The sequence below is a fragment of the Plectropomus leopardus genome, chromosome 1 (genome assembly GCF_008729295.1).
Source record: "Plectropomus leopardus isolate mb chromosome 1, YSFRI_Pleo_2.0, whole genome shotgun sequence".
NCBI classification, from domain to species: domain Eukaryota; kingdom Metazoa; phylum Chordata; class Actinopteri; order Perciformes; family Serranidae; genus Plectropomus; species Plectropomus leopardus.
The window spans coordinates 20064722-20080234 of NC_056463.1; positions in this window are offsets into that span (position 1 = coordinate 20064722).

Here is a 15513-nt window from a genome sequence, read left to right on the forward strand (position 1 = left end):
ATTGCTGTCTCTCCATTTTTTTTTAAAGAAATCAAGCCAATTTTGTCAGGTTTCAAAGAGTTGAATGGAAGGCAAAATTTTTAACAGGATGTTCTCACCTTTCTTTCCAGCCCAATAATGATGAAATAAAACTCAGAAGTTTCCCTTTTGTAGCTGCATTAATCATCGGAACTTACATGTTATGTCATCGTAAAAAGCTTCAATAAACACAGTTATAAACAACCACATATGTAAACAATTATAGTCAAGGCAGGAGGAAGTCATTCAGTCTGACCTCACTGCATTGTAAACTACAAACACACAAGGCGAAAGCTGATAAAATTGATGTAATGATGTTTTAATTTGAGGCTGATTCATGAGTCACAACTATTGCATCCTCATATAAGTGTGTTTACAGGCAGTGAACTTCATATCCCTGACAGAAGCATATCAGGCCCAGTGCTCACAGAACGCAGCGCTCACCAGAGTAGCCTTTGAGCTTTAAACTAATAATGGTTCAGCACACTTGAGTATAAACTGGCCACTGCTGCTGTGCTGAGCTGCATGGTTTGTTTGGCCGAGGGAATTCTGGGCAAAAGAGTTCAGACTGAGGAGGGGTGACGTAGGGACACAGGGGCAGCTGTGTTTGCTAGGACAAGGCAGAGACATGTGTTCAGTTTCTTCCCTCCAAGAACACCACAATGCTGAATTTCAGCCCAACTTGTTGCCCTATTTGTGAATGAGTTGAACACACATGGAGAAAGCTCCGGAGTTGTGTGGCCCAGTTTAACAAGTGGAGACTTTTAGGGTTTTTTGGCCACCATGACATGGAGGAGGCCTGAGAGCACCTGCTTACATAAAGATGCAGAGACACTCCAGTGGGACCAAACCGCAACACAACCCCTTGCAGTTTGGGTTTTTCCACTGCAGAGACATGGACTGCAAAAAGTTGTTTTTGCACAATAAATTGAGCAGTTCAAGAAGGTACAGATCATTTTTTTCTCTGCGAGATGTACCCTTTTGGTGTGCAAAGTCTTCCAGTATGTGCATTAGTTTCCCCCTAATCAACACGTCATGTAAATTTATATCATGGTTTCAGAAAGCTCCAATCTGGTCACTGGCAGTGGAGTTCTTGACTGTCACATATGACAGAGCGAGTATTAAAATGTTGTGGTATGGGCTCATCGAGAATACAGCTGGAGAACAGACGTGGAGGAGAGAACAAGGAGAGAACTTGTTGGTCTTTTCATCGCACTGATGAGAATAATAAAGTTCATAAAGAGATAAACAAGATATGAATGGCTTCCTCAATAGTTGTTCTTCCTGAGAACTTTTAAAGAGACAGTTCACGTCAAAAACCAAAAATACATATTTTTCCTCTTACCTGTAGTGCTATTTATCAATCTAGATTGTTTTGGTGTGAGTTGACGAATGTTGGAGACATCAGCCATAGAGATGTCTGCTGTCTCTCCAGTATAATGGAACTAGATGGCACTCAGCTTGCGGTTCTCAAAGTGCCTAAAAATACATTAAAAAGACTCAACAGCAATATCTCTTTCCAGAAATCATGACCCAGTTACTCAAGATAAGTTTCATGCAGGAACTATTTTCTTTCTACCAAACCAACCCCATCAATTGTATCACCGTATAGAAGGAACAACGCAAGACGTTAACATTAATGGCATCCTCCTCGACTGAGCTGTAACGTTAGCTCAGTGGTGCTAGGTGAGCTAGCAGTAGACGTGCGTTTTCTTCTGAACGGTGATACAGTTGGTGGGCGTAGTTTGGTAGAGACATGAAACTACATGAAACTGCCCACTACAAGGTCTGTGGATTATCTTGAGTGACCAGGTCATTATTTCTGGAAAGTCACATTGCTGTTGAGTTTTTCAAATGTGTTTTTTGGTGCTTTGAGTACTACAAATCGAGTGCCACATCTCTACAGCTGATATCTCCTACACTCAGCGACTCACACCAGAAATATCTAGATTGATTAATAGCACAACAGGTAAGAGTAAAAGATACGTATGCTTGATGATGTATGTTGAATTGTCCTTTTAAGGTTGTTGCATAACACAAAAAATCCTAGTGTGGATAATTGAAAACAAAAACAACTTTTGCAATCAATGTTAACTAACAGTTGTGTAGTAATTCAATTAAAGTGATTTCCAAATTGGCAGTGTCAAAGTCTCTGTAAACTTTTCTCTGCCTCAGCAAATATCATGACCTCCAGTGCCTGGATCTGGCTCACCTCTGATAACTCTGTCTCTAAGCAAACACACACAGTGTACAATCTGATTTGACAACCCGCCTCCTTTCAACACTTAACCAGTGCCAGCGTTAGATGGTCACCCATGATTCTTGGACACTTCACAAGAAAAACAGAAGAAAAGCAAGTATTTATTAGCTACAGCACACTTCATCTTAATCCTATCTGGCACTTTTTTGATCTTGGAGCAACATTTGGCCAAACTCTGTAAAACCCTGACCTTTTTGCAAGAATTTTTGTTATATAATGACAAATAATACCAAATAAGTGTTATAATTCATATTCAAAGGTATTTTTTCTGTCAGTATAAAGCATATGACTTCAGTTAATGTGTACATTTATGAGATTTAACTCAATTTTTTTGGTACAGACTACGTTGCATAAGAAGAAAATGCTTTCTGTACATCATCTGTCTTTTTTGAACTGTCTCACACAGGACTTGACTTGAACTTGCCTCTAGTGTGGAACAAAATTTTCCATGAAGCTGAATATTAATTGTCAATCAGGCGTTTTTTCCGCGTGGGCCTCAAATCTCGGGACCATCCAGAAGCTTAGTCTGTCAGAATGAATCATTTTCTCGGTCTCATCTTCAAACAGATTTTATAGCCATGTTTATGTGGTAAAACCATTTTAGTTTTATGACTACTGTATTTGGATTGGATATACTATAACTTTTTAATTCTTTTTTGAATTCATGTCAGCTTTTTTACTGTGTTTCTGATCCTACTAACACTTTTTTTATTGTTTTAACTCATTATAAATGTCTCGGAGGTGGCGGTAGCAGCAGAAGAAGTGTCTTTAATAGTAGTTGTAACAGAAACAGCAGTAAGGGTGGTAGTGATTGTTTGTGCGGTACAGCAGCACACAAACGTGCAGTATTACTTAATAAATTCTTGGCATAGAGTTAAAAACAAATTTAGCGGAAAAAAAATAAACATGTTTTCAGGATAGAGCAAAGTCCCACTAAATTGTTTACTGCCTTTAGTCCCGTGTTACATAATCACTTCAGAGACTCATTTATCCTAAAGAGGGGGACGATGATACGTGGTGCTGTGATAGATCACATTCAAAACAGCAAAATCCACAAAAGTACCGACGCTGCCAGAACAAAATAAAAGTTATGTTCTTTTTCCTGGGAAGGACTTACAGCTGCGGAGCCATGGAAAGACAAATGCAGGAAGACGATGACAGACGTTGAAAAACAGAGACATGGTGGGTTGACATGAACAGAAAAATGTGTTCATCATGTGTGCATCAAACTAGCATGCGTGGCAACTAACCGCCTGCCTTTTCATAATTTTTGTTTTACAGCTTTTGAGGCTTTTCTTCCACTATATTTAGTGTCAGAGGTTTCTACAAATGAAAAACTGGGCTACAATGCACGTAATTTTAAGAGACTGTCTTGTGTCAGGTTCATGTAGGCGCAAATAAATTAAAGCACAGATGTTGCTTGGTAAAATACAGGGACATCATCATTTCAACAAAAAGGCGTTACAGAAGATTTAAATATCCAAACAGACAGGTATGACAGGTGCTGTATAGTATGTTAGACAAGAGCATCCAAGTGCCCACAAAGCATTGTACAGATAGAGCTCAGATGGTTTCTGGGCTTTTCTGAGCTTTGCTAAATCCTATCAATAGTTCTTCCACTATTTCAGCTCTGTCACAGCTCATCTGAACTCCTCCGGCTCTTTTTCATTGAATTCATATTAGTTCACCCAGACCTAGCTCACATGAAGCAGTTCTGTCTTAACAACCTCCGTGAACAGGAGCTCCGCTTCTGTGTCTTTGACTCTTTCCATCTCAACCACACTGAAAAACTACAGAAACTACAACGTCACATCTCGCAAAGTACAGGCCATGAAGGTTACTGACTGAAGGAAACAACATCCTTGGCACAACTTAACAGGCCATGTGAGGATGTGCATGAAAATCAACATTTTGCCTGAAAACAATTCCCAGAAACTTGTCTGAGATACGTTTTTTCTCCTTGGCTGAATCAATCACTCACAAAGACAGAACCTGCTGAGGAAAACAACATACTCTGGATGGACCCCTACACTGTGATGGCAGTATTTTGAAGTCTATTTATCAGTCAGACACCAACTAATGAGTTCCAGTAACATCTTGGCTGATGCATCCATAGGTCCCTTGAAGTTGACGTGCGTCAGCATAACTGTTGGGGTGGCTTCACGCTTGTTTCAGCAGTCTCATCTCCTGTCACTGCTTACCACTCACTGACAACGCAACATCAAGTGAGTAAGTTGGTTAGCTCAGACGTCAACGTCCAACCACCACTCCCAAAAACATAATTTATGGTTTTTGGAGAAACAGAAACAAGATTTTTTTTCTTTATTTTCCCCCCTCAGACTGGTCGTCTGGACCAGATTTCAAATATAACTGCACTTGTAAATACAGCTATCCACCCACTATCATAATTAGTGACTATAAATTGCAGAATGGAAAAAAAAGAAACACTTCTGGTTTATGTTTTATACCATGATAACATACTGGATGGCTCTTGTAACAAGAAACAGTACATGTCAAATGAAGTCCAGATACAGCCAAAGAAACATTCCTTTAGAGCTAAAAGCTGTTCACACAAAGTCATGCATAATTACACAGACAAAAGCAAACGCAACATACATTCATCACAGCTGTCTGAATCTCATGTACAAACCTAAACGTGAGTCACTATTGGTCTTAAATAGGAAAACTGGCAGTCAAATTATTCAACAATGGCCTACATACTGATAAGTTCTGGAGACTGTCTCAGTTTGTTTAAGAGGAGATAAAATTGCGGGGAATGTTTAATAAATTATTAATAAAAAATTAGAGTCATTTCTTTGCAGCACCCTCCTGTCAGCTGTTCAAACTTCCAGGAAAAAAGGCCACCAAGATGTCTAGAGAACCTGTCTCACACTCAACATTGCTTTTTCTGTCTGGGAACCAAACCTTTCCCAGAGCCCCTACGGTACTGCTGCGCAAAAGACAACTTGCAAGGGATTTTCAAAGTCTGCTACATTACAGTAAACTCACGACCACAAGCTGGGATTTGGGCAGAGAGGCCCAGGCTGACATTTGTCTTGGCATGAGCAGTCAGTGCCAACGTTAGTGCAGATAGCCCACTGACATCAGTGACATGGGAAAAGTGGCCTCAGGGCATTCATTGAGATGCTGATTCCATTTGCCTCTATGAGAACCCGTATTAATAACATCGGACTGGCAATGAACCTTATTTACAATGTTGCAGCTGCAGAGGATTTGTATAAAGTGAAAGCCCTTTTCAGCGCTGTCTTAAGTGACGGATTCCATTAGCAAATGTTGCATCTACTCATTTTACTACATGGAATACAGAACACATCCTAAAGATACTTAAAGCAGGTGCTGAAGCAAATATGAGCCAAAATTAAAACAATAAAGTCAGTGCCCAATGCTTATTATCACCAAGTTATGATCAAAACACTAGGGAAAAATGTCTAGAAGGCTATAATTTTTGTAATTATATATTTAGAATTATGTAAATTATATATACAGTATATATACCACATCTTTCCTAAGGTCTGCTTGTTTAGTTTAGTTTTTTAATTTTCTTTCTGTTCTTCCTTTTCTTTTTTTAGGTGATTTTCTTGTAACTTTTTACTAATTTCTTGCTAACTTTCAAGACACTTCATGTCATGCTCATATCCTTTTTCCCATGTTTCTGAAAAACAAAATCAAGCCAAATCCTCAGATTTCAAAGGGTTTTATAAAGGACTTAGGATATTAGGAATTCCTACAATTTCTATTTTGGATCAAAGTGGCAGCTGTATCATGAGCATAATTTTCTAATTAAACTCTGCAGACAACATATCCACAGATCTATAGATCCAAGCGTTCTGACCCTCTGCAAAAACACTGCAACTAGTTCATTCACTCCACCCCTGCATAATCCATATCTGGAGTGGAAACTTGATCTGAATTTATGGCCAGATTTCATATAACATTTTGGACCTCCAAGTGCCGACTGCAAGAGAGATCACAGCATCACTAGATCATTGTACTGTACGCACAACACATCTAAGCACAGTTATATAAGCTGTTCAGACCTCATCATTTAGAGTTTTCTTCTGCAAGTGTGATGGATGCATCACATCTGGGCTTCATGTTCTGTTGACTATCTGTAAATTTATGGCCATTGCATTAAGCTGAGGTTTAGCATTTACAGGTAGGGAATCCATTTTTCTCAGAATTTGGGAGGGCCAAATGAATCTTAGGTTAGTTTTCCATACCTCGAGGAAGCAAGGCCACTGTAGCTCTTCTTTTTCAAAGTGTTTTCATTCTTGAAAAGAGCTTGACAGAGACAAGGGGTGGCTGGTGGGGTGGTTTATGACCTCTTGCAAGATCCAACACATATTGTTTTCTGCAGTATGTGACATGCAGACTGGAAAGTGGTGGGGTTATGCAATATAAAGGAAAGCAAAACTAAGCTTAAAACATGCTGTAAAAGGACCTGAAAACAATCAAGTTTAAAATGTGGTAAATAGGTCACCATGTTTAAAACATATTTTACAATATTTTACATTGTACTTTCCATTTTTATTTATTTTATTTTTATTTAACCATTGAGACTTAAAGTCTCTTTTTCGTGGAAGTCCTGGCCAAGACAGCATTATGAAGAATTTCACATAAAAGGACAAACAGACTAAAAACACGACAGCAAAAGTTGAAACAAACAGCATAAAAATTTACACACAAGCAACAAGCAATAAACTTAGGACAAACAGCCAATTAGAAGCGTTAAGAAACAGTGCACTCAGTCCTCAAAATGTCCTTAATACTTTTTTCAAAGCCTTTCAGGCTTATAATAGAATAAAGTTTAAGATAGCTCTGTAGCTGACACCAAGATGAGAGCAAAAAACTCTTAAAGCGCTTTGACCAAAGACATTGGTGTCAGAGGAAAAATATGACCTTATGTCATGTCAGTCTCTTTCCTTAAATTATTTTTCTTTAGTTCTAAATTGTTATTTTTTTATATTAACACAAATATTGTCACAGCACTACGGTATTTACTTGTTTTCTTTAACACCAGTAATATATAGTCTTGCTAAAAGAGTATACGTTTATTATTCTACTGCTCCAAATTGCAGCCATGCTTGGAAATAAGAAAGATGCACATTACAAAAGAATAATATGTTTTCTGAGACTAAGTGTGCCAGGACATTCATCTCAAACTGCAAATTTTTCTTGCATTTGCTGGATACCAAAAAGATCAGCGCTGTCATCTGTCTGACATAAATACCTCAACAGTACAACACAACTGCTGAGGATACATCTTAAAATCCAAAGTTCAGTGCATCTGCAGTTCTTCTGAAATTCCTTTTCTCCAGTGAAGTAATTGCCTTTATATCACATTCAGATTCTGCACCTCTGTTGCACCCTGCTTAGCTTCTATTTTTGTAAATGTTTATGCATTGTTTTGATCGTTGCTGTCAGGACATCAGACTGATTGGACAAACTAAGGGCCCATAGAAGGCTGGGGTCACTTTTATCCAAACTCTCAGAGCCTCTTACAGAAAGAAAACTTCAACAAACTTTACAGAAGTGTCTTATTCCTTCTTCTTCTCTGTGGTTCCCTGTGGTTGTGTACAAGCTTGAACCCTCAGAGGATAGAGCTATTTAGACAGACAATAGCACTGGCCCTCAAGCCTTGTTTACTTCAGCTTAACTTTCCACTTGCTCCACTCAGAACAAAGTGGCGACAAACTCTTCTGCAGCTCATTGGATTCATATGTTTACCCAGCAGGGCAATAACTGGCAGAGGAGGTACAAAAGAAGCAGCCGACCATTATCAGCATTTGATTATGTGTTGGCTCCAGTGTGTGATGCTGGTAAACAAAACTGGGCTCTGAGTGTGCTCTTTGTTATCACGTCTATCTATATTTAGACTGGTTTACTGAAAGCAGGTTCATGAAACAGATTTTCATGCACCCATCATTAGCCAAATATTGGACTAATGAAAATCCCTAGAGGAAAGTCACGGGGAGGAGAGAATGAAAACTCATCATTTAGGACTTGTGAAAGCAACTATGGAAAACAAATGTTAGCTTCCAGGGCCTTTTTGTCCCTGGTAAATACTGTGAAAGTTTCCAAAGCTTTCAGTTTTTAATAAATGTGTTTTTTGCATAATATACACTATTTTTTCCAGTGTACATAAAAGTGCAAGTCATAGATACAAGCCAAAAAGTAATCACTAAATGTTGTTACTGCTCACGACTGCATGTAGGCTAATGTAAATGTATATACTGTGCAATTTGTGTTTTAAACAAATGTGCAATCAAAACATTATTTTTTAGCTATGCTGGCAGAATGGCATTGTTGGTCTGTTGGTCAGTCGACCAAATTGGTCCAGACTGCAATAACAACAATTAATGATTTCTATCTAAAGATATTTGAATTGCCCTGTTGTATGAAATGTGCTATACAAATAAAGTCGCCTTGCCTTGCCTAGTGGTTGCCATGAAATTCATGGTCCTCAAAAGTCCCTGAAAAATGAATCTAAAAAGATACTGTGAAATAAATAGGTGACCTCTTCAATATTTAGAACACATTTGTACCACCGATAAAAACATTAAAGTAGCTGAGGGCTTTTATTTTGACAGCATTTGACATCATAAATTGATGCAGAAAAAGCACAAATTGGTTCATAAATATTCGCTACAATGCAGAAAATTAAGTCTTTGATTATCACATTTTTTTTAGGCAGAGGACCCTAAAACTTCCAGTTTCATATGTGTCGCAAAAACTACATCACTTTCAATAACTACCACAGGACTGATGATTAAAGTTTAACATCTAAACTTGACCTTAAGGGCCTTGACACATCAAGCTTACGGTCAGCTGATCTTCAGTCTTGGGTCATTGGTGAGTGTCTGTGTTGTCCTAGCTTTTGTGGAGTTCCCCACACTGTTGGCTCCAGTCAGCCTTTGTCGGCTTTTAATTGGCCGATTCAGCATGTTGAATTGCACCAGAGATGGTGTCTGTAAGAGAAATTGCTATGATTCGCAGGTTAGTTTTGTGCAAGTGAATAAAGCAAACAAACAGCGAAAGCATTTTTTTTTGCTAGCCATCAAGCTCTTTAGCAGAAACAATTAATAACCGTTTACCACAAGTGGTATTGTTCACTGGCGCACAACATTTGTCAACATCAGGTTGTGCTGTTAATGTGCTAACTGGCTAACTAGCTTCTTGAGTCCTTCACGTCAGTCTTCCGCCTTCCCTTTTTGAATAACAAATAAGACTAAAGCCATCTGCTGGTATAGAAGTATTTCTTCTAATGCAGGTGCAAGATGTACATGCTGGTTGCATGTTGGCTGCAGTCTTATTTCTTTGGCTGATCAGCACGGGCAATATGAGGCGACACAACAGACTGCTGTTGCAACATCACTGGCTCTCTGATGTTACGCTGCTGTGTCTAGGCCTTTAGAATAAGTTCATGCACCATGTCAAATGCAAAAGACAATCTGAATAATCCCTCAAATCAATAATTGTTCCAGCACCAGTGATCTTACCACAAAAACTTGCAGTAAACACCATGTGTGCCCAAAGATTTTCGATGAAGACCTTCTGTTGGAAGGGAGGTTGATTTTTCAAGACCGTTGAAGCGAGACAAAATGTATCTCGCCACTTACTGACAGAAACACTTAAAGATGACTTTGTCTTAATCATCATCCATATAAATGTATTCATCCTTGAATAAAAACAAAAGTATGTCTTCAAACGCCATGGATTATGGTTTGCACCACAAAAGGCTGACTGTTGAGTGAGCCGTAAGTGCACAGACTCTTGTGTTTAATTATTGGGTTGTGAATCTTCAGCACACTCTTCCCAGAATGGACGTGCGTCACGAGGGGGGAAAGAAAAACTGTCTGTGTGACTGTGAACAATGAGATCACTGAGGTCTTATCGTTTCGGAAAAATACGTGGAGCCTATAGATGTACTGGGCAGCAAGGCTTTGTTTAACTGCTCCAGTCCACATTGGTTGACTACACACCATCACCACAGATTCCTCATCATCTCTCTGACAAACAGCCTTTGTTCTCTCACTTGGGGTTGCCTCCCTGTGGGCCAGAAATCACACCGAGTCCCAAGGGAACGCAGCCAGGGATTCACTGCGGTGGCTCTCATGCCAAGAAAAAACACAGAAGACTAAACCAAATAAAACAGTGATGGGGATACATTACAGCATCATCGTACGAAATTCCCTGAGTGGTTTGGCGGCACCAGTGCAGGATGTTGTCACGTATAATTCTGTGTTTTATGGCTTTGCAAAAGCAATAAAGAAGTAAAACATTCAGTATTATCTGACAGAGGAACATTTTGTATTTCCACTGTATACAGGGCTCTGAATGGACTGAATGGCCTCACCCACTTTGTGCAAGAAAAAAAATGCACAAGTGTATGGGTTATGACAGAGAAAGGAAACAAGATAATGAACAAGGCTCAAATTTACAGTCATGCAAACAGCTCTTTGAGGCTGTACTGAACAGCAGCGCTAAATGCTAACATCAGCATGCTAACATGTTCATAATGACAATGTTGACATTTAGAGGGTATAATGGTACTTTAGTGTTTTAGCATGCTAACATTTGCTCATTAGCACTATACCTAATGGAGCTGAGGCTGATAGGAAAGTCATTGTCGTAAAGGTATGTCTGCAAGTTCTCACGTTGTATGTAGATATTAAAAGCTCTTTTCAAGGTAATGAAAATGCAACAATTCTTATTTTCATGAGATTATTATATTATTAAAAATAATTTGTGAATATATTAAACCATTTCTGCCAATAGATGCTGCTAAATTCTACATACTAGACCTTTACCTGTGGGCAAGATGAATGCACAGTTATCACACCATTCCAACCAATGCTGAATAAAAAACACAAATATCACCCTGTTGCCCGAGAAAAATCAGGGGATCGCCAAAATCATTAGAATCCGTAGACCATGAATCTCTGCGTACAACATTGACAATCCCTTTAAAGCCAGTGGAAAAAGAAAGCCTGGAAAAATAAATTGTTTCTACTAACCCCGCAGAAATAATATAAACACTTTTTACCTGTCTCTCCAGTCACACCAGACTTTTGTCCATGTTGGGCCTCTTTTTTCCAGTGATGTGATTAGTCAGATGTTGGGGGTTTGACAGGTTGTGATCCCATCCTAAAGTTGACCTACATCAAATTAATCCTCTCTAACTCCAAATCCTTCATAGTAGCTTCATAGTACAGGCCTCAGGCCTTCAGGTAGGCAGGCAAACAAACTAAATTTATATATTTCTATATTTAATTTATATATTTAAATTCTCAGGCACAGGCAAGCAAAACTGTGCAGGAGATAGATGTTTGACTCATAACAAACACGGTATGGCTCAAAAGTTCAGAAGGAACTGGAAGCTGGCATAGTGTATTTGTAGAGGAGAGGAGGTGGCTTGATTGGCGGACAGGTGTGCTGATTGCAGATGCTGATCAGGCATGCTGAAAACAGGAGAGTGAGAGGGAGCAAGGTGGGGAAAAATGGGCAGACAGACAAAACCAAAACACACCACACCTCATACAAACAAAGGTAAAAAAATAACTATCCAAACACATACACACACACACAAATGTCATGGAGGAAGGGTCCAACACTTCTTCACTCTGCATTATCTCGTTTTACCTCCTCACAGACAATATACAGGTACATTATCAACTGCAGGTCACTCATACTTAGTACCCACCATCAATATTTAGTGTGGACAGAGGCCATGCAAAACATTACCTGAAATGCTGCCATTACTTGACATAACAGTGAAAAATTAGTATTTAGGAACTTAACTCATGGCTGCGCTGTAACCTTTAGATCACACAAAATATTCAGTAAAATTACGTAATATTGAAACCTATCAATTCCAAATACAGTCCAAATGTTCTTTTTGGATTGATGCCTTTGGTTAAGACTCCATCCTTCTTTGATATCCACAAATCTTACCACATCCTTATGATGAACAAGCAGTCGAGACAAAGTCCTGTCATAACAGCATCAGCCACATCTCTGCTTCGCCTCTTTTGGAGGATGATGCATCTAATTCCAGTGTCTCTAAATCCAAAAATCCTCAACACAGGCTGGCCTGTTCCAACTGGCTGTCTTGAAATTATGTGCTGTACTATAAGGCCTCCCTGGCAAGAGAAATATCATCACAATCATAATTATATAATTTGGTCTCCTCTATGACGTATTTCTGGCCAGTGATTGAGGGCCTGCCTGGAGGTCCTGTTTGAAGTGTATGGACTATACTGCAATAAGCTTTCGTCCAACCTTCCAAAGACCCATTAATAAAATCGCCAATATTAAATTCTGGTAATAATGCCACACACATGGCTGTCCTGTCCTGTGTTACTGGGAACCCACTTTGCACTGAACAAAATTAAATTCCTGATTGAGAATCCATTTAATGTGAGCGTGGTTCAGTGACTGTCGTCTCATTGTTGTGTTGCCCTGCTGATCAGCCAGAGTCAGCAATTTCTGCAAGGTTTAGTCAAAATTGTCCCAAAACCACAAATGTCAACCTGCCATTGTCATTAGAATTCATCTCACAGGCACCATGAACAGCTGTACCGCCTGTCAGGGCAATCTATGCATAGTTGTCAAGATAATTCACTAAAAAAACAAAAATGTCAGCCTCACGGTGCCAAAGTGGTGAATTGACCGACACTGCGGTTCCTAGAAAGATGAAGATGAAGATGAAACAAGACCAAAAAATATGCTCACTTGTTCAGCATCATCACTGAGGTAGAGTATTAAGTTCCAGATCATACTATTTTGTCAATTCAGGCCCCATTCAAAGGTTCATTTAAGGTCTGAATATCAATGATGTACAATCACCCACCAATGCTGGAGAGAAAAAACTTTCCAAGGTCAGTAGGATTTATCATCTGGGGGCCATGACTGTCTTTGCAACATTTAAATGTCAATACATTTACTTCCCTGTCTCTTCCTTTGAGTGCTAATATATTACTCTGGTTTCAGCCCAGACTATTGTCATGCACTACTTGTACATATACCTAGGAAAAGTATTGCACCACAATTTGTGTAACCAATCTACCTGGGAGAGGCTGCAATCAGACCAATGTAATGTGTACACAAGTGAAGAGGGACGGATGCAGATTGGAGGGGTGGATGAGTCACAAAACATAGGACTTTCACCCAGAAGACTGGTAGTAGGAATCGTGTGAAACCAAGAACTTTTACAGAGAGCCACATGATCCTCAGCGGTCTCTTACTGCTAGGTTTGTGCACTCTGGGCTATTGTAGAAATAAGCTGTTTTTCTTTAAAACTTCATACATATCCCATGTAATGATGGGCTAATCATTTGTGCACTAGCTTTGTGTTAAGAAACTGCAATCACGGGACCAATGCACTGATGGGAGTCAAGAAGGAGGCAGTGTCGAGTGGCCCAATAAGAACGGAGGTTTGAGTGGTGGATGAATCATAAAACACAGCACTTTTCCAGACACCGGTGATCAGAACAGTGTGAACTTGGAGTTATTTTACAATACATTTTCATCATGTTTCTTTTCGTAAACCTTACCTATGTAAATTAACTTGCCTAAATCTAACTGAGTAACCTTGTTATGTACATAATGTAATATGAGGGGCACTAATTCGTAAGTTATCATACAAACTGTTGTATGAGAATCCATTGTTCAGCCAATATATGCAAAGCTATCGTGAAAGACTGAATTATTTAGTGGCTGTGTCATTTCTCTGTTGCCTTGCAGCTCAGCAAGTGTCAACAATTCATGTAAGGGTAAGTTTCTAAGACTCTAAACTAATATTATTACTAAAAATGCCAAACCTCTTTAAGATCCTTCCCTTTGAACATGAGACTGTTTACACGTGGCAGCTGGTCAATAAAGCTGTAGTGTTGCAGTCTTTCTGGTACACCAAAGACGCTGAAGGGGCATTTTCCTCTCTTAAAGCCATGTGGGGGAGCTTCAGTGACCAGATCACTGGAAACAGTTATTTCCACACCCTTTACATTTTGTTATAGAAATTAAAACATGTGGTGACCTATTTACATTCTCTTAGTATATTGTGACAGATCTGCATGACTGTGTACTTACAAGCAAAAAATGTAACATGGATGGTGATGGATCAAGTTCACCGATGCAGCCCAAAGAGTTTTGACACCTTATAGATTTAAATTACAATAACAAAAAACAAATAAAACTTTATTGCTACTAGCCTCTGAGTGATGCAGTTGTTGTACAACTAATACAATATGTTGTGCAAAGCACATTTAAGGACAAGAAAGTTGGACTGAAATCCTAAGCTTTTTCTCTGAGGAGTCTGGGGATTTACAGGGTGAGTACAAATCTTTATCTCTATTGACAATGGGAGTAAAACAGTCATCAGACAAGCCAGTTGCAGCTGTTTATCAGTAAGGTGGCCAGAGACCTGTCCAACCAGGGCTTAACTGAAACTGAACATCTGCCTCTAATAAAAGCCCCAGAGGTTTGAAGAATTACTGGTGCTTACAAGGTTGCTCGGGTCGACTTTCCTCTCCTTTTCCAGTGACTCCCCTCTTTTCTCAGGGTTTAAGTAAATGAGGCATTATGAATGGCGTATATACAGCGATTTTGTCATCTCAGTCACAGCTGTTAAGTAACAACTGAGAACTTCAGCCCAGAGTGTAAAATGGGAAATTACAAGGTTGTGAAAATGTAGCCGAGTCCACAGAGTTCCCGCCTTTCTTCTGAAATCACTCCACAATAAGCCTAAGCCCTATTGGCAGATTATGTACTGTATGTGGTCCTTAAGTAAAAGCGATTGCTTCAATTTATTGTTCCATTTCATTCTGCATGTGTGTGTCGACAAGAAGCAGAGTCAAGTTATGAACATGGCCAGTGATACTCTTCCAAAGATTATGGTCAGATCCTGGGTGGCCTGGGTCTAAACTTCATTCATAATGCATGACGCACAGATTTGAACCTGATGTGCTGGTCAAAATAAATTTAATAAAGTTGTGAGATCAAATAACAGTCATTGTGTACTCTTTCGGGGGATATATTGGTAGAAATTTATTAGAAGTATGTTGTTTTTGGTGCATAATCACCTAAAAAAATGTCATGTTTTCCTCACCTTAGAATGAGCCGTTCATATCAACATAGGGAGAAGGTCATTTTCTACTGAGTCCGCCATGTTGCACTGTCATGTTTCTACAGTGCGGACCATCCAAACATTAGCT